General features: G+C 49.9%; 1 protein-coding gene across 2 annotated transcripts in view; it reads right to left on the bottom strand.

Annotated features, from left to right (window-relative positions):
• EPB41L1 (erythrocyte membrane protein band 4.1 like 1) overlaps window positions 1-26,830 on the bottom strand; it is a 127,602-nt gene that overhangs the window by 91,437 nt on the left and 9,335 nt on the right. The window contains exon 2 of one of the 2 annotated variants that reach the window (XM_045444729.1): window positions 18,044-18,094. The exons of the other annotated variant lie outside the window; for it this stretch is intronic. The gene's annotated coding sequence lies outside the window, so the exon portion shown is untranslated. The remainder of the gene's footprint in view (window positions 1-18,043; window positions 18,095-26,830) is intronic. 2 annotated transcript variants of the gene reach the window in all.

Genomic DNA, 26,830 nt, shown 5'->3' on the forward strand with positions numbered 1-26,830 from the left:
GTACTATAGGCACAGCTTGGGACCCGCTCATCAGCTACATAATAAAGTAATTATGGGATTAGGGATAAAATTAGTCACTTGTGTAATTATTTCGCTCAGAACAAGAAGAGAAAGGGCCTTTTTAAAGAGTTGTTCCTCAGCCCCTCCCAAGAGTATTGCTGTAGAGGTGCAGATGAGTGAACATACACACAAACACATATACACATAGCGATGATGGCAGCAGATGAACAGGACTGCTTGGCTTCCTGTGGCAGTGCCTCACCTACCAGTCCTAACCCTGACGGCCAGGGACTACACTCTCTGATGCGTGTGCTTCATGGAACACTTTTGTCACGCTGTCACAGGGTACACTGCCTCCTCTCAGAGCCCCCATCCCAGAGAATCTGGTCCCTTATGCCTCTCCCCAACCATGGCATAATTAGATCTGGGCTCCCCTGGCCCTCCCTCCATCGTAGAGAGGCTGGTGGTACAGTTACCACAGTATCTGGGGGACCACCAATCCAGTGAGACCCCTGGTACTGGCCACTGTGTTAGGCAGAATAATGGCTCCCCAATGATGTCCATGTTCTAATCCCTAGAATCTGTGAGTATGTTACCTCGAATGGCAGAAGGGACTTTGCATGTGTGATTAGGTTAAGAATTTTGAGATGAGGAGATTCTCCTGAATTATCCAAGTGGTCCCGATGTAATCAGTCATAAGGTCCTTATAAGTGAAAGAGGGAAGCAGGACACTGAAAGTCACAGAAGGAGGTGTGACGATGGAGCCAGAGTTTGGAGTGATGCCATTGATGGAAGGGACCATGAGCCAAGGAATGTGGGGCCTCTAGAAGTGGGAAAGTTCAAGGTATAGTTTCCCCTGGAGTCTCTAGAAGGAATGCAGCCCTGTAAACACCTTGATTTTGGCCCCATAAGGCCCAGTTCCAGACTTCTGACCTCTAGGACTATAAAATAATACATTTGGGCTATTTTAAGCCATGAAGTATGTGGTAATTTGTTACAAGAGCAGTAGGAAAGAAACTAATACAGCCACCTAAGGAGGGATCCTGGAAGCCCACCTTTCCCTCCAGGATTGAAGCCCCTGACAAAACTCTCTCCCCAAGGGCCAGCCAGGGGGGTTCCTGGGGCCAGCATGTACCCTGAATGCACCTCTAGGGGTTAGGCTTGTACAGGAGGCCCAAACTCTAACCCACAGGGATATCTTTGGGGGAAATGGCACCCCCAAAATGGAGAAAGGGGGATAGTTCTGGAAGGAAAGGGAGAGGCCCCATTTTACAGCTCCACTCCAGGGACTTGGCCCCTCTGACGCACTCTCCAACATAGGGACACTGGCCTCCATAAACCAGACCATTCCCAGGAGTAGGTGGGCATCAGGGAAAGAGACTACCAAGAAGGCCAGAAGCCTGGGTTCTTGCCCCAGCTTGGCCCAAATCCCAGGTGGCATGCCTTGTGAGGTGATCACTCTCATCATGCCCATTTTACAGCTGAAGAAATGGACTCAAGACAGTGGAGAGGAAAGCCTAGTTTGAACCTAGGCAGCCTCACTCCACAGCCCTACCTTAGCCCCCTCTTAGCATGAATGAGGCTGAAGAGGCTGAAGAAGCCCCTACATATAAGGGACAGGCTCTACAGACCTGAGAGGGGTCAAAAACAGCCTGCCCTTCCACTCTGGATGCTGGGCTTTAAAGTGGCACAGCAGTTGGGCAAGATTTACTGACAGTCTAAAAGGTAACCACAGCCCTTGACCTAGAATTCCCCTCCTGGTACCCCACCCTAACAGACATCATCTAAAAGACAGAAAAAGCACTTTATGTGATGTTCATTGCTGTGTTGTTCATAAGAGCAAAGACTGGAAACAACCTGAATGTCCATCAACAGGAAAAGGGGTGAATTGATCACGTATTTAATGGAATTCTCTGTAACGACACAGAAGGCAGCTTTGAATACACCATTAAGCGAAACATGCAGGAGAGCCTTAGAGATGCACCAGAGAGGACTATACTTATGTAAGAAAAGGGCAAAGGGGAAAAGTTGAAACACACCAAATCCCCAATAATACTAAGGAATCACTTTTTCCCTCTCCCTGTTTTTTAAAATCTTGTACTGTGTCGTTACTTACATAATTAAAAAAAGAAAGTTTTATTTTAAAAAACAACAGTAACTGCAATGAAGCCCCGAGGAACGCACAAACTGAGAAGTCGAGGAGAGAAGGGGAAACAGGCAGATGAGGGTGGCCAGAGACGTAGTGGGAAAGCTGGAAAGAAGGGTGTGGTGTTGTGGAGACCAAGGAAAGATCAAGACCAAGGTGTTGTGGAGACCAAGGAAAGCTGGAAAGAAGGGTGTTGTGGAGACCAAGGAAAGAGAAGGAAGAGGAGATCCCTGGGGTCAGTATGGCCTGTGAGGCTCTGGTGCCCAATGCTTGTCCCTAAGCCCCAACCACATTCACAAGGCAAGCCAGGTGCCAAGAAGGCTCTTGTCACTGACTCCCTCATGTTCTCCACTGAGGAGTCTCAGCGTGCTCCCACCGTGACCAATGTCCCCAGGAACAGCAATTCCAAGGCAAACCAAGCACCAAGAGAAGCAATGGTGCACAGCACCCATGGCCATCCACTCCCATCCCAGCCCAAGGGGAACAGAAGAGGCCTCATGTAGAAGAACCTGGTCAGGATTTTCCTGGTCCATAACCCCTCACTAATTCTACCACCAGTGTTTCCACAGGGACCCACAGTCCACACATGCACACATGCATACACACACACACACACACACACACACACACACACTCACTCTCTCTCTCTCTCTCACTCCTTAGGCCCTTTCTCAGCCTCTTTGAGACATGTCCCTTAGAGCCTGTGCCTCCTGGGTACAAGCAGATGCACAAGCATGCCTGAGTCACATACCTGTTCACACATATTCCCCCTCACTCACACACACACACACACACACACACACACACACACACAACCCATCAGCCTGCTTTCTTCTCCAGAAAGCCCCCTTCCTCCCTCTCTCCACTCACTTCATCACAGACCTCAGGCCAACTTGAGCACAGGAGGGAAGTTCCCCCAGCAATTCATGCCCGATATCACTGTCCCATCCCTATCTACCACCACACTCATAGCAGACAGTGGCCAAGGTGGAGGGAGGCTGGGGCACAGAGCTAAAAGCTAAACCAGGATCTGAAGGCCAATGACCTAAGAAGCCACCTCTGACTCTCTCAATCTAGTGAGCCAACAAGAAGCAGAGCTGAGTCACTACCAGATGTCCCCCATTACTCCCCCATTCTAAGGAAACTGGCGTCCCTTCCTTCAGCCCACAGCCCAAATGTATGGGCCATCCTCCCAGTCAGCCTGTGGTAATGAGCGTGGCTGGGCCAAGACGAGGCCAGTATCAATTAGGCCACCCCCTTTCCTGCCAGTGAGCTCAGCCTCTTTACTTTGCTCCAATTTCGGCTCATCTGAAAAACCCTCATTTGAGGTCTCTGGAGGATCTTAAAAGTGTTATTCAAACATTAGCTCTGACACATGGCCTCCCCCACTCAGACATCACCCGCCCCAGGCAACACTTTTCTCTCCTGCTTTTTGGCACTGCCAGGAACGAACAGCTTCTACAGTCCGCCACATGGCACCACAGGTCTTGCCACTTCAAGCCCTCCAATCCAGGCCTGCCCCAGCTCTCTGCCATTTTCCTGGGAGAGATCGGTGAAGGGGATTTGGTGCTTCCTGTATGGCAGACATGTCATTTTCTTCAACCTCTGTAACAACCCCCTGAGGTGGCATTATGATTCCTGTGTCACAGATGCCAAAAATGAGGCTCGGCGGCCCTGCCAAGGTCACCCAGCTGCCACGTGGCTGAGTTAGGTCTGGAACTCAGGATTACTGAGCTCCAGGGCTCTCCCAATGGCTCCACCCACCCCAGCATGCCCTGTTCTGCACACTGCCCAGCCCCACCCCAAGTTGGGGCATCCATCACTGGCGATACTTGACCTGTTACCCTGAGCCTGGGTCCAGGTAGAAGGGATGACATAAGAGGGGCTGCAGGATTTGGGGTTTCTAGGAGAAACTTTAGAGAACACAAATTTCCTAGGGAAAAAAAAATGAAACAAAACAATGCTAAGAGCTGTTCACAACTCCCTATTCTGCCATGCATTTAACCTGGGCACCTACAAGAGACATGGTCAAAGGCTAGACGGAGTACAGAAGGTCAAAAAGAGCAGGATGTGGGCTGTGTGGTCAGGGAATTCAAAGCTGGAAGGGCCAGAGAGTTCAGCCCAATGCCTTTGTTTTTACAGGTGGGAAACTGAGGCCCAAGGAGGGGTAGGGACCCATCCAAGGCCAAGAGTGAGTGTGTGGCTGTGCTAGGATTCAAATGCAGGTCTTCTGACTCTTAGGTTACCTTTCCCAGACCTAAAGAATGAAGGGCCTGGAGCAGATGTTGCCTGGGATAAATGAATGAGTGAATAAACAAGGGGACCCATCACCTCTACAGCTGAGGGGGTGGAGCACAGAAACCTATGTGGTACTTCCATGGGGACCCCAGCCTCCCTCTGGTTTCTCACCCCATGAAAGATGCAGGCAGGAGGAAAGCCCTTCCATTCACCAAAGCTGAAGCTCCACCAGGAGCCAATCACAGCCCTGGAAGAAGGCAGAAACTTTGGTTCCCCTGGCAACGCAGACAAAGGCCTCTCCTCAGCACAGCAATCAAGCTGAAGTAGGGATGTAGACTGCCTTCCACCCCAACCAGATAGGGTTCTCCTCTCCTTTCCTCATAAGGAAGGAATGGACCCAATCCTTCTGGTTTTTGTTCCCAACCTCCAGCTACACTATGGGCCTATCTCAGATTGGAAGGAGGGGTGTGCATGGGCTTCAGAGTTAGGGGCTTAAGGCAGTAGTCAAGTCCTGCACAGTCTGTGAGTACCTTCTGTCACCAGGTGTGTGACCTGAGCTGGGACGGGGGCCTTTGTGAATGTTCATCAGGTCATCACCCCCACACTCCTCTGAGAGGCAGTGCCAGCAGAAGAACCACAGAAGAGCCTGGAGCAGAAGGGCAGGTCCCTTGACCCAGGCCCAGCTCTGGCATTAAATCACAACTGGACCCCAGCAAGTCTCATCTGCTTTCCCATGGGTCTCATTTTCCCCATCTATGAAAGTACAAGATCTAAGACCTAGGGTTCTCTGGAACAACAGCCCCTGTCCACACTCATCAAAAAATAATAGGTAGAGGGGACGAATAGGAGCTTACCTTTTGAAAGGCTTCCTAGCCCCCTGCCAAGAGCTTTGGAATACACGATACATTCCACTAACTGTAATTGCCTCTTTCCACACGCTTTGAGGAAAAGGAAGAAAATCACAGGAAAACTGATGGACCCTGGAAAACAGCTTCCAAACAACACCCCCAGCTTCAGCCGCCCACAGGCCCAGCCGCCCCTTCCCTCGCCCAGTCCCTAGGCCCGCAGATAGGAAGTGTGCACAGGCAGGAGATGTGCACAGCTTCCCTGGTGAGCTCTCTCATCACTAGGGGAGAAGTCAATCACTCAGAGATTTCAGAAGGATTTTCTACACGGAGAGTCAGAACCAAAAAAGTAGTTTCTCAGGAAGCTTCTCAATTCCCAGAAAAGTCAAACTACTGACATCAAAACCCACGTGCATTCGCCATGCTTTCAGCTCTGTAATCCCCAGCCACCCTGTGGAGAAAGCCTGCAGCCATCAGGATGCTGCCGGCTTCCCTCACCTCCCCATCCCCCACATCCTGATCTGGTCCCTCTTTACTTCAATATGCCGACCTGCCAGAGTTTAGGCCCCTCACTTCTCACCACCTCCATACCTACAGCCTGCCCATTGGGTTTCCAGGCCTCCAGCCTTGCCCCTCCAACCCATCCTCCCACTGCCAGAAATCAGATCACCTCATTCTCAACCTAACACCCTGCAGTGGCCCTCATCATCCCCCTGATAACGTTCCAGCTCCTGGCCCAATACACAGGTGCTGAGGAGCTGGGCCTGCCTGGCCTCCACTTTCCTTTCCTGCTGTCCCAAAATGGACAGCAAACTCTGGCCACTCCAGGACACCCTCCCGTTTCATGCCTCTGAACCTTTTCTTTTGCACTTGTGACTGCCACTGCCTTGAATGCCCTTTCTGAAGCCTACACTATAGGATGAAGATAACAGCTCCCCTCACTGAGTGCTGAGTAGGTGCCAGGCTTTTGCAAAGCCCTTTGCATTCCCTACTTTCTTGTCATCAAGACCCTATGAGACAGGCACTCAATGCAGCCTGTTTACAGCCTAAGAAACAGAATTAAACACGTGAATGGGCAAGGCAGAAGTCACATGGTTGATAAGGGGAGGAGCCAGGATAGCAATCCAAGCATCTGACCCTGAGGTGGCCTGATCCTTTGCCCCCAAGGGACAGGGCAGTGGCAGGCAATGTGGAATCAAAAGACAGCATGTTCCCAACAGCACTGCCTCTTTATGGGCCTTTAGGAATAGTCTGCCTCCAATAATGCCTCCAGAGAGGCCCTAGCCCATTCCTGTGTCCCCAAGTGTGTCCCCAACCCGCACTCCCTGCAGCTACACAGCATGAGCTCTGCAAGCACACACAGTGTCTGAGCTCACATGGCAGAAGTACAGCTCTATAGTTACAATCAGTGGCCCAGCAAGGACTCCAAGCGACGTCTTTCAGGAAGTCTAAACTCTTGCCCTAGCATCAGGAGCTTCCAGAATCCAGTACCAGTTCAGTTCACCTTCTCAACCTTGCCCACTGTATCCCTTGCCCCACACACACATGCTCTAGCCACAACACATTGGTGGGTATTCTCCATCCACGTTGGTTCTCACTAAAAGCTGCTATTTATTGAGCACCTATTAAGGGCCATGCCCTAAGCCAGGCACTCAACTAGCACTCTCGTGTCTCTACAACTCATTCATTCATCCAACAAATCCTTCTTGAATACCTGCTACGTGTTATGCAATGCGGAGTCAAGAATGAACATGACATTAAAAATAAAAGACAAATGGTTACAAATTGTGATAAGTGTTATGGGGAGCCAAGAGGCAAAGGCAGAAAGCAGTGCAGTGAGGCAGGGGAAGGAAGTGTCTAAGAAAGCTGAGTTGTAAAGAAGAAGGACCCAAGGCTGCCAAGAGTCAGGAAAAGAGAATTCTAAGAATAGGGAACAGCAGGTGTAGATGACCTATGGTAGGGAAGAATTTGTTAAGCAGAGAGAAGATTCCTACAGCTGAACCAAATGACCAGTGGGGAGCTACATGAGTAGAGGGGGAGACAGGGATCAGCTCATTGAGGGCCCTGCAGGCCATGGTAAGGGCAGAGGAAAGACACAGAGTGACAAGATCTGATTTGTGTTTTATGAACATCACTTTGGCTGCCACTTGGAAAGGAAACTTGGGAATACAGATAATGTATGTAATTTATGCAAAGTAACTGGCATCGCGCTGGCTCAATAAATGTTAATCCCCTTTCCTTCTCTCTCTACCCCTATCCAAGGCTGGGAATGTGCTCATTAGCTCCTGTTCCTTCCCCTGATCTACACATTGTCAGAATTTGAATTTTCTGTATACCCTTAACTGTTAGATGTGGTCCAGCGAGAGGATACAATTTGCCTGGTGTCATACGGTGGGGCTGTGGCAGCAGAAGGCAGAGTGCCTTCCCTCTTTCTCCTGAACTAGACCCTGGGTGGATCTGAAGGTCAGGAGGAAGGGGAGGCAGCAAATGTTGAGGCTCACCCCTGGATTCTTGTTCTCCCCGCTTTATCATGGAGAAGCTCAGAAAGCCTGCTTCTCAGGTAATTCCATGCTCAGGATAAGGGGGAGGGAACTAGAGTAAGCACCACCTCTAGGCACCCTCTCTGCTTGACCCAGATAAGGGCAGGCCAGAATATAGACAGAAAACCCTTCTAATGGAGACTGGATACTTGCCAGGATATTAGCTGATCCCCCCACCACCCCCAGGAAACAAGCAAGGGTTGTGAACCTCATTTTCCCATGCAGAACCTAAGGTACTTGGTGTGCTATAACTTGCCCAGGGATGGATGGGGCGCATGGGTGGCTCAGTCAGTTAAGTGTCCGACTCTTGGTTTTGGCTCAAGTCATGATCTCACAGTTCATGAGTTCAAGCCCCACATCAGGATCTGTGCTTTCAGCGCATGCAGCTCCAAGTGTGGAGCCTGCTTGGGATTCTCTCTCTCTCTCTCTCTCTCTCTCTCTCTCTGCCCCTTCAGCTTGCTCTCTCTCTCCAGCTTGTGCTCTCTCTCTCTCAAAAAGTAAATATAAATAACAATTAAAAAAAAAAAAAAACTTGCCCAGGGATGAAGAGAAAATGGCAGAGGTCAGGGGCGCCTGGGTGGCTCAGTTGGTTAAGCTTCTGATTTTGGTCAGGTCATGATCTCGCAGTCCATGACTTCCAGCCCCACATCAGGCTCTATGCTGACAACTCACAGCCTGGAGCCTGCTTCAGATTCTGTGACTCCCTCTCTCTGCCTTCCCTCACTTGTGCTCTGTCTCTCTCTCTCTCTCTCAAAAATTAAAATAAACATTTTTTTAAAAACTAAAAAAAAAAAAAAAAAAAAAAAAAAAGGCAAAGCTATAACTAGAATCATAGTATGTGGCTGCTTGAGGATTACAGAGCCCAAAGCCCCATCATACAGATGATGACACTGAGGTCCAATAAAGGATTTGCCCATGGTCACATGCTGACTAGGAGTTCCAAGGCTTCTGCTTTCCAGCTCCCCATGCAGCTTCCCTGAGAAAGGTGGGAGAGAGGGCAGAAGGGAGGCTGGAACTGGGGGTGGGGGTGGGGGTCAAGGACAGGGCAGCACTGTCTCCTCAGGCCTGCCCCGCCCCGGCTCCTAGCCTTCCCACAGCTCAAGGGTGTGGCAAAACCTGCCAAACCAGTCCCCATGCCTGGGCCAAGTGGCAGAGCCCAGAGCTGCAGGCTGGTGGGTAGGCTGCAGAGACAGGCAGCTGGGGGGCAGGGAGGACACAGACAGGCTCCTCCCCAGCCTGCCAGCCAGACCACATGAGCACTGCCCTGGGGCCAGCATGGGTGCTCACAGCTGAACCACTCCATCACCTGGAATCAGGCACAGCCAGGACTCACCAGGTCTCCTGTCCCCATCTGGCACAAGGCCCTGGCCTCTGCTTCCCTTCCTCCTCTGGAAACTCAACATGTCAGCTGTCAGTGCCACTATGGCAAGAGATCCAGGACTTAAATGAGAAACACAGCAGGAGGCAGGGAAATGTGACAGAAATGACACGTAGACACTCCTCCCTTCCCAACCACAGCCACCAGTATGAGGTCCCACCACCTTATGACTTGCTAGGTATACACACGCTGTACCCTTTGTCTTCCCCCAACCACAATGACCAAGGCCCAGGAGGAAACAGTTGAGCACAAGATGTGATAGTTGGGGGAGGGGATCAGTTCTCACACAGCTCGATGACACTCAGTGTAGACCCGGGAAAGCCTGCCCTTTTCAGGTTTCAGTTTCACTAGCCTTTCTGTGGAAGGGCTAGGTCAGCTCCGTAGTTTCAGAAAGTCTCGAAGTTTTGCTCTCACCCCATCTCCACCCCATCTCTCGACACCTCCTGCCCAAAGGAAAGCATAAGAGTTTACAGCCACCAGCATGGACAGCCCCTGCTAGACGGGGCTGGCCTCTGTGTCAGGGGCTGCCTTGCTGGAACGTGTTCTGTCAGCCCTAGTGCCAGCCTGGGGAAGCTGGGCCCACAGGCCAGCGGGCAAATTCTCGGGTCAGACTATGTGGGAGATGATGATCCTACCAACTTTTTCCCGGTGCCCAGATCCCCATTCAGAAACCATTCCCAAGACCTGCAAGCCCCAGGAGCCAATTGCTGGGCAGGCAGGAACGTTGGCATCAGCCTAGTGAGGCTGTGAGCACAAGACACGTGGGCCAGACAGGTGCTCCACAAACATCAGGGACTATCCTCATATCTCAACCAATCCCCTCCTTTGGTAGACAAGGAGGAGCCCCAGGGAGAGGCAGGAACTGCCCTGAGGTCACTCAGCAAGGCGCTGCAGAGGTGAACAACAGCCCAGGCCTGACCCCGCCCCCAAGCCTCCCAGCACACGCCACCCCCCACAGCACAGACATTTTTCCAGATTCAAAAGCATGCATCCCACATCCTTATCACCCCTTGGGAACTGCCAGAGACTGGCAAGAAGTCTGCTGTTCGGCACGGATCGTGTGTTTGCCTGCTGTGTTCACCTCTGCATCCTGGCACGTGAGACAGTGCCTAGCGAATGAATGGCAGAAACTCAGTGAATATTGGTTGACTAAATCAAGACTCACTGGAGGAGCGACTGGAGGCAAAATCCACCTCTAGGCCCAACTCACTAGGGTGGGGGCTGGGGGAGCAGGAAACGGCAGAGAGAAAATCCGCGCATCTGGCTTTTCGGGGCTCAGGACGCATACAGGCTGTATGGAAACGGCAGGGGCACCGTTGGCACAGAGCTCTAGAAATCCTGGGCCCAGCGATGTGAAACAGGTTGCACCCAATCACACCAAATGTACTTCAAGACCTGTGTGTGTGTGTTTCTGTGACTTGACAAGGCCACTGAACCAGTCACTCTGTCATTTATTCAGTCACTCACGTACTCTCCAAAAGTTATGGAGTGACAATCAGGGTGAGTAACAATCATCCACTGCCCTGTCCGTGCTGCCAAAGCCAGAGGCTGATCCCCGCTGCACCTCTGGCCCAGAGCGGAGCTTCCTGAAGACCCAGGCTGAAATCGTGGCAAGTCACTTGCCTCCCCTAAGACCCACAGCTGCGTTTGTAAAGTGGAGACGGTGACTGCCTTCTTGCCTCTGTTAAAGAATGCTCTAAAGATGGCATACAGTCATGGAGGTGAACACGCTTTGCAAACTGTAAAGTGCCAAAAAAGATAGAAGAGGTTATTGATAACAGTAATACTGCCATCCCTAGCCTAGCTGGCCCCACAGAGCCCCAGTCTCTAAATATCAATTACCATCACCGCTATAGTCATCAACAACACAGTAACACCCATCAGCTCTGGAGTGCTCGGCTGTGTGCCAGGCACAGTGCTACCCACATGGCCTGCATTCTCTCATTTGGGCTCCATTACCTCCTAAGTAAGCGCTATTGCCGTCTCCATTGTATAGGTGGTAAAACTAAGGCATAGAGAAGTGAATCATCTCACTCAAATTCACACAGGAGGGGGCAGAGCAGGGGTATATCCTCAAGTGTGTCTGGGTCTGGAGCTCGAGCCCTTCTCAGTTTCATCTGGCTGCCTATGTGGGAGCATGTCACCTTGTTAAAGCGACTCCCCATCTGCCAAAGCCTGTGATGGCCCTGAAGTGATGTGGTCACCTCACTGACCTTTGTAGTACTAAGCCTGAGGTGGATAGGACTGGCTAATTTCATCGTCCTTGTTTGACAAATGAGGCAGCTGAGCCCCCAGGAAAACTCTGCAACCACTGACTCAACTCCTTGATCACAGAATAACAGGACACAAAGGACTGGAGAGAGTGGATCCAGATGGGGAAACTGAGGCCCAGAGAGGGAAAGGGACCTTCCCAGGTCATTTGTTCAGACCTTTCCTGAGACCTTCTCAGGAATGCACATATGAAGAAGGCAGTGTCTGCTATTCTAGTTTTTTTTTTTTAATTTGTTAACGCTTATTTATTTTTGAGAGACAGAGAGAGACAGAATGTGAACAGGGGAGGGGCAGAGAGAGAGGGAGACACAGAATCCCAAGCAGGCTCCAGGCTCCGAGCTGTTAGCACAGAGCCCAACGCAGGGCTCAAATTCACACACCACGAGGTCATGACCTGAACTGAAGTTGGACCAAATGATCCACCCAGGCGCCCCTGCTCTTCTAGTTTTATAATGCTGCCCCTACTCCGCTGCTAGCTCCCCCTGTGTGCATCCAGGGCTGGCCGCAACTGGCGACTGATGCCAATTACTTTCCTAGTCTGAGTCTTGGCCTCCCCAAGCAGGAAAGGAGAAACTAACCAGCAACAAGTTCTGGAGGCCATCACCACTTCCGTAAGGCCCAGGAGGCCAGTCTCAGAGCCTTTACTCTCTGCTGTCCCCAACTCCTGGGAGGTCTAGAGGTAAAGAACATGCTAGCACTATATTCACAGAGTTGTGCAACTATCACCACTACCCAAGTCCAGAATCCCAGTTATCCTTACCAAATACTGAGCTGAAGCTCAGTTCCTTAGGAACCCAGGGCTCTCCCTGCTTTGGGCCAGATTTCACTTTTTTAGGAAAGCCCAGAGTGCCCCTAACAAAAATTTCTCTGGGGCAGAAATGGAGCAATATGAAAACATTCAGTGGACACTGTGTTCCACTTAGTGAAACAAAGGTGTGGATTTTCTGAGAAAGGGGTGTAAAACATCCACCCAGTGCAAGCCTGCCCCTCACCCCCATCTTGCCACTCTAGCTGTCCTGAATGCAACCATTATGCTGACCCTGGCCTCAGTTTCCCCATCCACTTCCTGGGCAACAGGCTGAAACACATGTTTCCAATGTCCCACAGAGGGGTCCTCCCCAACAAATGGTTAATCTCATCCACCTTGTGGGAAGAAAAAGTCCAGCCTGTTAGGTCAGTCAAGACTGGCCAGAGCAGGAGGTTGAGACTGGCTGGGGAACTCTCAGATTCAGAACTGGTGACACTTCATTCCATAGGCCTTAGGAAGCTTGGGAAGGTTTGAACTGGGGACATAACCCCCACATACCTGGCTGAATCAAAGAGGGAGTCTCAGTGGCTGTCCATATAGCCATCAGCACTGGGCAATGAAGAATCAGGCTTCCTGGACATTGGCTTCTCTCTTCTACCACTGCTCTGCTACTCATTAGCTATGTAGGCTTGGAGAAGTCACTTATCTTCTCTGAGCCTCCATTTACCCACCCACAAAAGGGGAATAATTATACCTTCCCTGCTTTACCTCTCAGGATTATGGTGAAAATCCGATGGGATGATAAATAGAAAAGCACTTCGCAGGAAAAATACAAGGGGCTTTGATTCTAGTCCAGGTGTGAGCCAGATGATAGGGGCCATGGGGATAAAACACGCTCCAGTGAAAGAACTCCTCTGCCCTTCCGTACCTCTTTTCCTGCTATAGAAATGCTGGAATCCCTCCAAGAAGGGTTGGAAAAATCCAGAGATCTCAGAGAAAACAGGGGTCACAGAAGGAATGCTGGACATCTGGGCCCTGTCTGGATGACATTCGCTAAGCCTGCCCACCCCCCACCAGAGACAGCCCACTCCAGCTCTCAGACAGGCAGCAAGCCATGGGGGAATGATCTGTACCCACGTGGGGGAGAGTCTGAGGAGCAGCCAGGGGAACCAGAGTCAGCATTTCAGAGCCCTGCTATGGGAGGAGGAGTGGGTAGGCAAGAGGAAGGAGGCGGAGGGGAGGGGGGAGGGGGCATTCTCCTTGTTGAGTGACCCACGCTTTCATCCCTCCTGCAAGAGATAATGACACAGGCACCTTCGTGTAACAACTGCACCTACGTAATTTTCCTTCTCTGAGCCTCAGCTTCCTCATCTGTAAAATGGGTTGATAAAGCCTCTGATACACTGAGTCCGGTTCAATAAATATGACTGCCATCCTTCCATCCTTTGAAACCAAAGAGGCTCCCAGGGCTAACATTACACTCTTCCCCCAATTTGGAGTTGTTTGAAGAAAAATCTGAAGGCACTTCCAGGACACAGCCCTGGCTCTGAGGGCACTGTCCATCTTCTGACAAGGTGCATGAGATTAGCTGTGCAAGGAGGGGCAAGGGGAAGTGAGGAAGAGAAGGGGGCCTCTCCACGGCTTAGAGGTACATGCTTCAGCCTGCTTCCTGGGGAGGGGATGGGAAACCCCACCACTTGCCAAAGCTGTTAGAAACCATCCTGCTTCTGTGAGCTTTGTGTTGTTTGGAGGAAATGCTGACTCCTGGGGGGGCGGGAGGGGGGTGGGTGGGGAGGGGGTGGACCACAAGGGGGCGTTTTTCCCACCATTCACCACTGGGAGGAAGTGAATAAAGGACTGACCCCTGTTGGCACCCACCATCCACCTGGGGCCTGCCCTCCCTATATCTGGGAGAAAAGGTGAAGGAACAGGGCACCTGTGTGCAGCTGGAGGCAATCAAACCTCTTCACATGACTGAAGAGAAGAATATGGAAGGAGGGGCTCCCTCTGAGAAGCCTGAGAGACAGCTGGCCACCCTCCTCCCTCCACTCATTAATTCTGGCCAAACTGAACTGCTCCGGCGTTTCCCCTCCATGCCTCTCCCCAGGCAGCTCCCTCCTCCTGGAGAGCCTTCCCCTCCAAATCCAGCCCCTTTGAGGAGCCCAGACAAAAATGTCCCCTCCTCCAGGAAGCACATTTTGACTGTTATGCCCTTGCTGTTCCCCTTTCCCTGAGTTCTCTCCTCTGAGCCTCAGTTGTACTGTTCCTATCCCTCTCCTATGGCAATGTGCACCATGGACTGTGTCACAGCCACACCTACACACATTTATTTCCCCTCTGGGGGACAGATGACTGTAGTGGTCCCTAGCACAGCCTTCGGAGCTAGGCAGACTTGAACTCAAGCACCAGCTCTATCATTTATGAGCCATCTGATCATAGGAAAGTCGCTTACCTCTCCGAGCCTCAGTTTCCTCTGGAAAATGGGTGCAATAACAGTACCTACTCCATAAGGTTGTTGTTGCAATTACGTGAGATAATGCACACTAAGTATTCAGCACAGAGCCTGGCACAAGGCAAGAACTCGGTTAATGCGACTTATTTGTTACGGTGACCTTTTAGGAGCTTCATAGATGATTCTTCTTTCCATCTGCCACAGAGCCACACATTGGATGGATGGGTTTATATAGAGGCAAGTCTGCATGCAACACAAGGAAGCCCTTTCCCATAGGCAGAGCAGTGTAACCTGGGGAGGGGCTGCCTCTACACGTCATGAGCTCTGTGTCACGGAGCAGCAGACATAGGACGGCCAGCCACTTGAACTACCAATGAGGGGCAACAGATGTGGTAATGGAGATGGGCTCTGAAGCCAGACTCCTGGCCTCCTCCTACTCAATGTGTGACCTTCACTAACTGTGCCTCAGTTCCCCATCTATAAAATGGGGATAGTAACAGTACCTACCCAAAAGACTATTGTGAGGATTAAATGAAATAATACTGGGGCATCTGGGTGGTTCAGTGAGTTAAGCGTCTGACTTCAGCTCAGGTCATGAACTTGCGGTCTGTGAGTTCAAGCCCCGCATCAGGCTCTGTGCTGACAGCTCGGAGCCTGAAGCCTGCTTGGGATTCTGTGTCTCCCTCTCTGTCTGCCCCTCCCTTGCTCATGCTCTGTCTCCCTCAAATAAATAAACATTAAAAATTAAAAAAAAAAAAGAAATAATACCCATAAAGCAATAAAACATGCTCAGCACAGGGAGAAAAATTCAACAAACATTACCTATTATTATCATTATTGGTATTTGTATTATTATCACTGAAGAGAAGAGTTAGAACCCCTTGCAGGCCTACAAACTGTTTGCTCTCCTATAACCCGGGACTCCACTAACATCCTACAGCACTCTCACAGCTCTGTCTGTCCTGCAGGCTTGACTCCCCTTCTAGTTACGGCCCTGCTTCTCCATTAGCTACATGGGTAGCCATATGACAAAGGCCTGGGCACTGAGAATGTCCCTATCCCCCCACAACAAGGACTGACCCAATCAGAGTCCTTCCCTTGGATCAATATATAGATCCTAGAAGAAAAATAGTTCTTTTTTTCTGTTTGGGTTGCAAAGCTGCGGTAGTGGACGGATAGTTCCTAATGAGGGCAAAGAGGAGAGATAGCAGTGATAGGATACAGATGGAGAGTCCACTCGATTCCTCATCTTTCAATTCCATGGACAACCCCAGGATCCATTAAAGTCCTTCTCTGGTTCAAACCACTTTAAGTTGAGTTTTTGTCATTTTATTTATGAAAAAGCCATGCCCAATTATACAGGCCATAACCTAGATAAGGTCTATGCTGGCCATGGGCAGGGCAAGGCATAAGGCAATACTGCAACTGTTCCTGTGTGTTCTGGCACAACCTCTATCATTCGGGCTGCAAGGGACGGTCTACAAAGCTTGTTCTCAAGAATCATCCTGACCCAGGGGTCTTTAGACATTGCTGCCTAGAGCCTTAGGAATCTGCAAAGGGAAACTGCACCTTCCCAAACACCCAGGGAACAAAGGGAAGTAAGGAGGGCAGCAAGATTCTGGATAAACTGCTGCCAAGCCAACCTCAGCAGTTCTGCTACAAAAGCTTACATACTGGGATTCTGCTGCCCCAAAAGGTTTGAAATACCCTCTTCTGATTCCCAGAAGAGCATTAATAAGTAGCCAGGGCGGATGTGTCCATCCGCATTCTAACAGAAGAGAAAACTGAGGCCCAGTTCCAGATTGCAGGCCAAATGATTTCCACTGCATCAGACTCCCTGTGAAAATCTATCATTTCTCACATTTCCTGTCTCCTCCAGTAAACTGATGACGGTTAATACCTAGAGTGTCATCTTTCTTGGCTCTAACCCCTACAGGGTTGCCTGCTTCTGAGTCTGGCTCCTCAGAGGGCTTACAGGAAGCTCAAGGAACTTGTAGAATAAATGTATGAACCAACTGCTATCTCCTCTTACCAAGCCCACACCTCCCGCGACACACATACCTTAGTTCCCTCTCTCCCTACCCATTTGCCCAAATGTCCAGGAAAGACCAGCAGGCCCCCTCCTGGGAACTCCTAATCCACCTCCTCTGTCCTGGCTGTGCTGTGACTGTGGACAGAGGATTCCTTGTTCCCAGTGCTTCCTGCCCAGAAATCTCCGTGGGGCCCATGTGCTGGCAGGAAAGAGCCAAATCACTCCTTTTAGCTAGAGCTAAAGCCACCCCTCACCCCTGCTACCCCCCAGAGCAACATGCTCCCAGCTCTGCTTGGCATTTATTCTACCTGCCTCAGCTGGCTCAGTCCCACCTTGTCCCCATAGCCCTTGCTCCCTAGACACACACACACACAGACACACACACACACACACACACACACACACACACACACACACACACACAAACGCGCTCATGTGGAGAGTCCCCTAGGGGTACAGAAGTGCCTCCGATCTAGTCGAAAACAAAAATCAGACGATTCTGGAATGACAACATCACAGAGCTGGCAGATGTGCCTTACTAATAACCCACAATGACATTTGCATATTACTTCACAATTTCCCAGTCAGTATAACTTGATTGGCTCAGCTCCCTCTCTATGCCCTCACCCTGCCAGAGCCACAGAACCTCTGAGCTGGAAAGGGGTTTCGACACACCCCATGCCAGCAGTTTGCAAAGCATCTCGTGCAGCGCCAAGGAAGGGTTCCCTGTCATTATCTGGAGGCTGCTGGGGGCTGAGGAATCAGCCAATTAGAGTCCCCCACACCTACCCCCACTTCAACCACGCCACAACCCCTCTGGCTATTTTGCACATTGAGAGTCTTTGGGGTTCATTTGAAAAAGGATGTTCCTACTGGACAGTTTGAAAACAACTCATTTGTTGTTTTCCTCCACTCCATGTCCTGACAGTATATATATGATCCTGAGGCCAACACAAAGAAAGGTAGCTGCCCACGGTCACTCAGTAGTCAGTGGCATAACCAGAATGAAAACAACCTGTCCTGAATCTAGTGTACACCTGGGAGTGGTTATGCAAAAGAAAGCAAGGGCTGCAGGGTCAGGAGATCCAACTTCCAGGTCCAAGACCATCCATCATGGATATAGGCAAATAGGCACTATAGGCAAAGCACACTGTCTAACACAGAGGTGTTTGATGAGTATGCATTTTAGTCCCTACCTCAAAATAAGCCAAAACCAGAGGACCCTCAGCACCGCCCCACTTTTTAAACCCACCAAAAATCTGTGGCCGAGACAAACCTTCATGACAACCCAGCAGTTAAACATATCAAAATAGAGAGCTTGAGGGCCTGGAAGTCCAATATGTCCAACCTAAATGCAAGAAGGAGAATTAGGCTGTGCCTTTGTAACACTCACCCCTCCTCCGTCCACACCAGCTCCCCCAGGGGAAGGATGTCAGTCAGGCACCTGGAAGGAGGAAACAGCGTTAGCTCCTCCGAAATCGAACGAAGTTCATAGACCCAGCAAGGAGCTGGAAACTGAGAGGCTGTCATTTAGCTCTCTGAGGAACCTTAGGGAAGTTGCTGAACCTGTTAAACAGAAAGGCCTGTGTGACTACACAGCAGAGCTAAAGGGAAAGTAACACTTTTGAAGTGGAAGCGGCCAGCAGGGGCCAGGCCATGAAGGGCCTCCGAGGCTGAGGTAAAGAGTTCAGTCTTAATTGTAACAGCAGTGGGAAATCACTGATTCATAGGGTAGAGAACAGACTGGAAACAGGCAAGAGCAGCTCTCAGTGTACGCATTAGGGGTTCTTGTGGTTGTCCAGGGAGCTTATGACAAGGGCCCAGACTGGGGTGGTCACAGCAGAGCTAGAAAGAAGTAGATGGATTCAAGAGATCCTTAAGAGGTGCTACCCAGGGGTGTCCGGGTAGCTCAATCAGTTGAGCATCCAACTGCGGCCCAAGTCATGATCTCGCAGTTCATGAGTTCTAGCCCCGCATCAGGCTCTGTGCTGAGAGCTCAGAACCTAGAGCCTGCTTCAGATTCTGTGTCTCCCTCTCTCCCTCTGCCCTTTGCCCGCTGTGTGCTCTCTCTCTCTTTCAAAAATAAATAAACATTAAACAATTTTTAAAAAGGGGAGCCTTGGGGCGCCTGGGTGGCTCAGTCGGTTAAGCGGCCGACTTCAGCTCAGGTCATGATCTCGCGGTCCGTGAGTTCGAGCCCCGCGTCGGGCTCTGTGCTGACAGCTCAGAGCCTGGAACCTGTTTCAGATTCTGTGTCTCCCTCTCTCTCTGACCCTCCCGCATTCATGCTCTGTCTCTCTCTGTCTCAAAAATAAATAAATGCTAAAAAAAAATTGTTTTAATAAAAAAAATAATAAAAAATAAAAAAAATAAAAAGGGGAGCCTGGGTGGCTCAGTCGGTTAAGTATCCGACTTCCGCTCAGGTCATGATCTCATGATTTGGGAGTTTGAGCCCCACGTCAGGCTCTGTGCTGACAGCTGGGAGCCTAAAGCCTGTTTTGGATTCTGTATCTCCCCCTCTCTCTGCCCCTCCCCAACTCGTGCTCTGTCTCTCAAAAATATATAAACATTGAAAAAGTTTTTTAATTAAAAAATAGTAAAAGAGATGGTACCCAAAGAATTTGGTGATGGACTGGACATGGGAGATAAGGGAGAGCAAAGGCCTGCCTACCCCTCAGACACTTCCTTCTATGTCAGTCCTGATGGTCTCCAGCACCCAGGAAAAAAATATACCCATTGCTCTCTCAACCTGGCCTCTCCTTGCCTCAGTCTCCTCAGCTGTAAAATAAATATGGTTTGACTCAATGGTCCCTACATTCCTTTTAGCATTAATATTCTGTTCTGGTCTAATTTGCTCACAGACTATTTAAGGCTCAACTGCAGGCCCCGCCTCATACACAATGGGGCAGGAATGTTGGAGGGACTGGATTCAAAACAGTAAATCTCCAGGTGGGATGAGATAGCTCCACTTCGCACAGAACACGAAAATCAGGTGACTAGGAAGGTTGAGGGTGGACCAACAGGAACAAAAGCTGTGAGCCCTACTGTCTGCTCTCTGATCCAGCTCTGGAGGCCAGCATGGGGCTCAGGACACCATTCACTCCAGGTGTGACATCAGTCTCCCAGCAGCGGACAACCCGCTTTCCTACTCACTGGGGTGAACTACAGGAGGCCAGGTAGCAAGGGTGCCTGGGGAAAACTGCAGTACAGTGGGTAGAAGCTCGGGGCTCTGCAGTCACACAGACCTGGTTTGAACTCCAGCTCCACCTCTAGTTCTGAGGCCTGGGGCCAGTCGCTTCACTTCTCTGAGTCTTGGTTTCCTCATTCGGGAAACAAGATAGTGTCTGCTTCCAGGGCTAACAGGAGGGTTCAGTGAGATGTTGTGTGAAAAGCTCAGCACAGTGCCGTATCACAAGGATCACGGAGGTAGCAGCCTCCACTTACAGATGTGGAAGCTGAGACCCAGAAAGGTGGAATGATTCACTGAAGACCCTACAGTGAACCAGTGCAGGGGTGAGCCACAGAGCCCGCGTTCTTAACCACTGGGTCGTGTGTGCACCATTTTGATTCCTGCTTCTCAGATGAGAAGGTTGAGACTAAAATATTACAAGTGACTTGACCAAGGCCACAGAGAAAATTAACAGAAGAGGTATTTGAACTCAGGCCTCCTTGATGAAAAAGCCCATGTCCTTCCCTGTGGATATCTAGAGAGTAGATGTGTATAGAGAAGCTTCAGATTTCAGAGCCCTTTAAACCTGGAACAGGGACAAATGCAAATCTGGGCAGAAGGAGGGGGATGGGGGTGGGGAAGCTACCTTGAGAGGAAACCAGAAGGAGCTGGTAAAACAAAAGCCTCTTTCTCAGAAGCCTTCTCTGGGGACTGGGCAAGGAGAGGAGGGGGCTGACAAGCAGGGCCATCATCCTGCCAAGGCTGAGCTGAGGGCTGGATCTAAACAAACAGAAACAGATCCAGCTTGGCTACCAACCTGCTGTGTGATCCTAGGCAGGTCACACACACATCTACACACACTCAGTTCTCTGTTCCTCCAACTCAAAATGAGGTGGTTGTACTGAATGGCATGGAGATCCCCACTTATAAGAGACTAATAATAACCATTCCTCATAAGCTCCAGACTCCAGATCAGTCCCTGCTCCTAAACCCCAAAAGGTGGCCTCTTAACGCTGGCTCCACTATTAGCACAATAGGGTTGAGAAGTCCTGCATTTGGGCTCTGGCCAGTTAGCCAGGTCATTTCCCTTCAACAGGCTTCGGCATCCTCATCTGTAAAATGAGCATATATTGGGGTGTCTGGGTGGCCCAGTCGGTTAAGCATCTGACTCTTGATTTCGGCTTAGGTCATGGTCTCACGGTTCATGAGATTGAGCCCCACATCCCACTGACAGCACGGAGCCTGCTTGGGATTCTCTCTCCCCTTCTCTCTGCCCCTCCCCTGCTTGCTCTCTTGCTCTCAAAATAAATAAATAAACATTTAAAATGAACATAGGGGGCACCTGGGTGGCTCAGTTGGTTAAACGTCTGACTTTGGCTCAGGTCACGACCTCATGGTTTGTGAGTTTGAGCCCCACGTGGAGCTCTGTGCTGATAGCTCAGATCCTGAAGACTGCTTTGGATTCTGTGTCTCCCTCTCTCTTTGCTCCTTCCCCTGCTTATTCTCACTCGTTCGCGCTCTCTCTCTCTCTCTCAAAAATAAATAAACATTAAAAAAAAGTTTTTTAATTAAAAAAAATAATAAAAATGAACACATATCTTTGCCTGATCACTTACAGAATGGGAAGATCCAAGGAGCTACCTCAGAGACAAGAAATTCCCTGAGGTAACCAACAAAGCAACCCTCACCCCAGTTCTCAACCCAAATCCACTGTCAAGGTCTTTTAACTTCTCCTTTCCCTCTGGCCCTTGTCCCCTTCAGAAAAACAGAACAAGAGAATTCAAGCTGATGGATACCACAGCAGTATCAACAACCCCCACAATGAATAACCACAACCACAGCTGATACCAGAATACTGACACATGCCAGGCACAGTGCTAAATCCTACACTTGGATTATATCTCAGGTAATCCTCTCAGTCAATGAGGTGAAGCCCACTGTTAATCTAGACTGACAGATGACAGACTAAATTTCAGCAGTCAAGTGACTTGCCCAAGGTCATACCCAGAGCAAGTGAATGGTGTGGCCACCCAGATAGATGCAGGCTTTTCATTTGACCTCAGAAGTCTTAATCTTATTGTTGAGGCTTTGGGGTTATCCAGGGTAACATTCCACCACCGGGCATGGCCCAGATATAGGCAGTGGGGGTGGGGGAGGTGAGTGAGTAATATCTGATCTTCACCCCCCAACACAGCTACCCCAAATAACTAGTCTTTATAGTTTTGTATTATTTTTATTCAAATATGTTCAACTCAACTCTGGCTAGAACAGCACTGTCCGATACCAATATAATGCAAGCTATATATGTAATTTAAAATTTTCAGGGGCACCTGGGTGGCTCAGTCAGTTAAGCATCCGACTTCAGCTCAGGCCATGATCTCACAGTTTGTGGGTTTGAGCCCCGCGTTGGGGTCTATGCTGACAGCTCAGAGCCTGGAGCCTGCTTTGGATTCTGCGTGTGTGTCTCTCTCTGCCTCTCCCCTGCTCGTGCTCTCTATCTCTATTGCTGTCTCTCTCTCTCTCTCTCTCTCTCTCTCTCTCTTTCAAAAATAAATATTAAAAAAATTTTTCTTTTAATTTTCAGAAGCTGAGGCACCTAGGTGGCTCAGTCAGTTGAGCATCTGATTTTGGCTCAGGTCATGATCTCATGGTTCATGAGTTCAAGTTCCTCATGAGTTCAAGTCCCACATCGGGCTCTGCTCTCGGCACAGAGCCCACTTCAGATCCTCTGTCTCCCTTTCTCTCTACCCCTACCTCGCTCGTGTACACACGCACACACACTCTCTCATGGTCTCTCTCAAAAGTAAATAAATGTTAAAAAAAAATAAAATCTTCAGGAGCTGCATTTTAAGAAGTACCAAATAATGGGTGAAATTAATTTTAACAGTATATTTCTTTAGCCCAATATATCCATTTCAACATGTAATCAATATACAAAATATTGAGATATTTTACATTCTTTTTTTCATACTAAGGCTTCCAAATCTGGTGTGTATCTTACATTTAGAGCACATCCCAATTCTGATGCTAAACTTTCAGAGGATACTTAGATTCCCTTAGCCTTTACAACTGAAAGTAAATTCACAAATCTAATAATCTAATTTTTGTAGAAGTTTTTTGATAACTGGAGTATTCTTGTTTTTTTTATTTCTTTTTTCTTGTGATGAGAACTTTTTTTTAATGTTTATGTATTTATTTTGAGAGACAGACTGCATGGGGGGAAAGAGGCAGAGAGAGAGGGAGAGAATCCCAAGCAGCACAGAGCGTGACACAGGGCTTGATTTCAAGAACCATGAGATCATGACCTGGGCCAAAATCAAGAGTCAGAGGTTTAACCAGCTGAGCCACCCAGGTGCCCTGGAGTATGCTTTTTACATTTTAAATTAATTCAGGGGTGCCTGGGTGGCTTAGTCGGTTAAACATCTGACTTCGGCTCAGGTCATAATCTCATGGCTCATGGGTTCAAGCCCCACGTCGGGCTCTGTGCTGACAGCTCTGAGCTTGGAGCCTGCTTTGATTCTGTGTCTCCCTCTTTCTCTGCCCCTCCCCTACTTGTTCTCTCTCTCTCTCTCTCTCTCTCTCAAAAATAAATAAACATTAAAAAGTTTTTTTTTTTAATTTTAAAGTAATTCAAACCAAATAAGATTAAAAATTCAGTTCCTCAGTAGCACTAGCCGCATTTCAAGTGCTCTATAGCCACATGTGACCAAGTGGCCACTGTATGTACTGTATCTCTAGACAATCAAGTCCTAGATGGCAGGGATGGTGGCCTCCATGGCCCACAGCCAGAGCTAGGCCTCCCAAAGTCAGTTGAATCTGAAGAGAATGGTGTCTACTCATTCAGTGAATGCCTACTGAGCCTAATATTAATATCCACCTCCGGTGCCTGTTACCTTCACAGTGATAGTGACAAAGAGATCAGAGTACCAACTGTTCAGAGAATGACAGTGTGGCTCAGAGAGGTGGGCCACCTCCCAAGGTCACCCAGCTTAGACCCCAGGCCTGTCTGACTTGGAAGCCTGAGCTCTGTCCCTAAAACTTGACAGGGGACAGGTCTGGGGTTCAGTCTTCTAGAGAAAGAAATAAGCCTTTGCCACTATTCTCATGAACCCTATCCCCTAGTCCAGCAGCAGAGCATAACCCAGAACAGGACACCCGATGAAGAGGATAAAAGGGAAGGAGAGCAGGAGAAAGGCATGGCATGGCCTGCCTTAGGTAGCAATCCTGTACACAGATCTTAGGCCACTTGTGACGCCATCCCTACCACCTCCCACCCCTACAAGGCAGGAGGCAAAATCAGCAAAGGTCCACTGGCTGCCAGCTCTCTGGGTAGGTCCCCGGAGGTAGGCACCATGCCCTGTCTTGCACCTCCCCCAAGAGCACTCATTCAGAGGCTCTAGGATCCTGGCCAGAGCCATTACTCACCTCCCAGGGTCACCTCAGCTGGAGTCCAGGGAAAGGGTCCAAGAAGCAGCCTGCCCCCTGGAAGGAGGGGAGGGAGGAACAGACCCTGGAGGCAGATTCCAGAGTCAGGGAAAAAGGTGGCAGGTACAGGCCAGAAAACCCTGGTGGTCTCCGCCCCTCTCCAGGGGCACACAGCTAGCGTTCAGCCCCCTCCCACCGGCCCCACAGGGTGAAAGTCTCAGTGGCTATTATTACATTTAACCATTAACTTTGATTCTTTTCCATTTCAGCAGGGGGCAGATCAGGCAAAAAAGTCCCTTCTGGGGCTAATGAGACTTGGAAGGGGAGAGAAAAGGAAGGGGTAGGCGTGAAGGGAGAAAGGAGTGGTTAGTGAACCCCCTCACTTCCTCCTTCCCATCCCATCCTACCAATGTGGGACAGCCTTCACACCAAGGCAGAAGTTCCACAGGGTCAGGGGCAGTGACCTGGTATATAGTAGGTGCTCACTAAATATTTTTAATTAACAAGCAAAGGAGCAGGGTGAACTAGACTAAAACAGGCCAGATAGATGGGCAGACTGATGGAGAAATACAGGAGACAAAAAGTGGCTTGCCCTGGGCTGGAACCTCCCTGACCCCTTTGACCCCAGGTCCTCACTGGGACCCAGGTGGACTGAGGACTGGGACCACAGCCACCTAGAGCATGCCACGGGTGTGGCTTTGAAGGAATGTCCCCCATCCTTGGCCCTGTTCTTCCTGCCTGTGACCTTTGGAGGCCTTACTTCTTCCCCCATAAAATGGGGGTGATACTGGCAGAGTATCACATATAGGGCTGTACAGGGCCATGCCCACAGATGATGCGGTGCTCTGTGCCACTGTAATACAATCGTGTCTCCTGCTGCTTGGCAACAGCCTTTTCTCTTCTTAGACCACCCCCTGAATTCCTCCACCCCCCAATATTCCCCTGACTCCCACCTATGTGGTCCTTTTTCCTTTCCGGGAAGGAAAGCCCAGAATAATGACGCTCCAGCCCACTCACATCCCACTCGCCTAGGATCACACACACACCCTGGCAACAGATTGCTACCAATATGGCATTTGCTTGTCATTTACACCCTTCCTCGGGTTCTTTGTCTCCCTCCTCACCCTCTTCCCCCAACCCCAGAGCAGGCCTAGGTCCACAGCCCACCTGGGGCTGGCACTGAACTCACCGTGGCCAGTGAACTGGCCAGTTCTTGGGCGGGGGCTCCCCCTTCTGGGCCTCTGCTTCCCATCTGTGTATGTGGGGATGAGGAGGGTGGATCAAGAGATGGCTTCTCCTGCTAGCCAGCTCTGACTGTTAGAGATTCTGACACTTCTGGGATCAGTTTGTGCTTTACCTTCAGATAGACCAGAGTTTGGATCTCTACCTCGACCAGGTAGACAGGCGGCCCTGTTATTACGAGACAGACTCCAAGGCAGGCCTGCAGAGGCCTGGGACCACAGCCCACCCCTGACCATTCTCAGCTCAAGCCCAGATAGACAAAGCTCCCCCCACCAATACCCCCACAACAAAGCCCTACTCTTCTAGTCTTTTCTCTCTCGTTCTCCATAGTGGCATTGTGAGCCATCAAGCCCCCAAATTCTTCTTGGCAAAACAAAGCTTGATGCCGCCCCTCCCTAAGCCCCTTCTATGTAGAGATTCTGGGGCTGCCTCTGCTTCCACTCTGTTCTTTCCTGTGTCCTTCGGGCAACTCTTCAAGTGTGTGCCCCCACTTTCTCAGCTCCAGCCTGGAGCTCCTCTCCTTTATCTCCACAGGGAATACCTGTCTACGCCGATTATGGAGTCCACCCTGATCTCTCCCTCTTCAGCTCAGTCTGCCATATTTCTTCCAGATGCTACTCCTTGTAGAAGACTCTTACTGCCCCTACTTGACCTTAGAACCATGGAGACCAAGAGGCTCTTGGAATGATTTTTCTGTGTCTCACTCTCTCCCCCCAGTATATGATGCTCCAACCATAATAGGTGTCTGCCAAAACAACAATGATAATAACCATTAACTGAGAAATAATGAATTATAATCATATATTGACCATTTATTCTGTACAATGCTCAGATCTCAGCATTTTACACATATCATTTCAGTTAATCCTCCCAAACCCCCGATAGACTTGTTACCTTTAGCCCTTTGGTTTAAGCTGAGAAAACTGAGGCTTAGAGAGGTGAAGTGACTTATCCAAGGTCACACAGCCAAGAAATGGCAGAGCCAAGACTGGAGTTGAAGTTCTTACCCACTGCCCTACTTGGCCTCCCTCCAATCCACAAAGAAAAAAGGGGACGTGTGTGAAATCGTACCAGGGATGAGGCCATGGGGCCTCTAGAGAACCCAGCCCAGCCCAAGGTCAGAGGCAGATTTTGCAAATAAAACTCAATAACCTTCTATTAAGCACCTGCTCTGTGCAAAGCCTTATGCTAGGTGCTGGGGAGCAAAGAATGATACATGAGACATCCTAGTGCTCACAATCCTGCAAGAGAGGCAAGCCCGTGTCCCACGGTAAAGCTAAGACCAGGGAGAAGTCGTCCCCAGAGGGGAACAGACAAGGCGCTAAGGGAATGCAGAGCAAAGAG

This window comes from Leopardus geoffroyi, chromosome A3 (genome assembly GCF_018350155.1).
Source record: "Leopardus geoffroyi isolate Oge1 chromosome A3, O.geoffroyi_Oge1_pat1.0, whole genome shotgun sequence".
NCBI classification, from domain to species: domain Eukaryota; kingdom Metazoa; phylum Chordata; class Mammalia; order Carnivora; family Felidae; genus Leopardus; species Leopardus geoffroyi.